This window comes from Mus pahari, chromosome 8 (genome assembly GCF_900095145.1).
Source record: "Mus pahari chromosome 8, PAHARI_EIJ_v1.1, whole genome shotgun sequence".
NCBI lineage: Eukaryota > Metazoa > Chordata > Mammalia > Rodentia > Muridae > Mus > Mus pahari.
This window is the reverse complement of record NC_034597.1, coordinates 11660917-11661798: the sequence shown is the minus strand read 5'-3', so window position 1 is coordinate 11661798 and position 882 is coordinate 11660917.

Genomic DNA, 882 nt, shown 5'->3' with positions numbered 1-882 from the left:
AGGGGAGAGGGGAGAGGGGAGAGGGGAGAGGGAGGAGAGAGGAGAGAGGAGAGAGGAGAAGAGAGAGAGAAATGAGAATGGACCAGGAGTGCATAGCTGAGAACTGTACCCCACGAGGACAGACTGATGGAGAGAAACAGCCTGGGTGAGACTCAGACAGCAAGTAACTTAGAGAGCACTGCTTGGAAATAGATAATCTTGCATAGAAAAATAGTTTAGGGGTACTCACCAATCAGAAATTGTGCTAAAGCTGATTGATTAAATCAATAAGGCTGTCTCAATTATTAGGGGCTGGTCAGGTCATGATAAGAACAAATGGAGTCATTAACTATCAAACAAGAACAGGTCTTCCTGTTTCGAATGATTTAATTAAGAAAACAAAGCAATTCCTCCTGGGTGTGTCCAGTCATTTGGCTTTAGTTAATTCCCGATGTGGTCAAGCTGACAACCAAGAAGAGCCATCACATGGTTGGTTTGGGGATTGTGGGAAAGTTGGGAGCCTGAGGTTGGATTGTGGTTGGTTTGGGGGATTGGAGTTAGGGACTAGGGAAAGGTTAGGCTAGGGTTTGAGTTTGGAACTGTGGTTTCATTGGAATTCGGGTGGGATTTGGTTTGTGGTTGACGTTAGGTTTAGGGTTAGGATTCAGTTTGTGGTTGATCTTGAGTTTAGGGTTAGGATTTAGGATGTGTTTTGGGTTGGGGTTAATGTTGGGGTTCAGGTTGTAGTTGTTTGGGTTAGGAATAGGGTTGGTTTGGGTTAAAGGGTAGAATGGGGTTAGTGTCAGAGGTGTGATTAGAATTGGGTTTATAGTTACTGTTGGGGTTGGGTTAGAGTTAGGGTTGTGGGTGTGCTATATGGTTGGAATTAAGATTGGAGTTGGG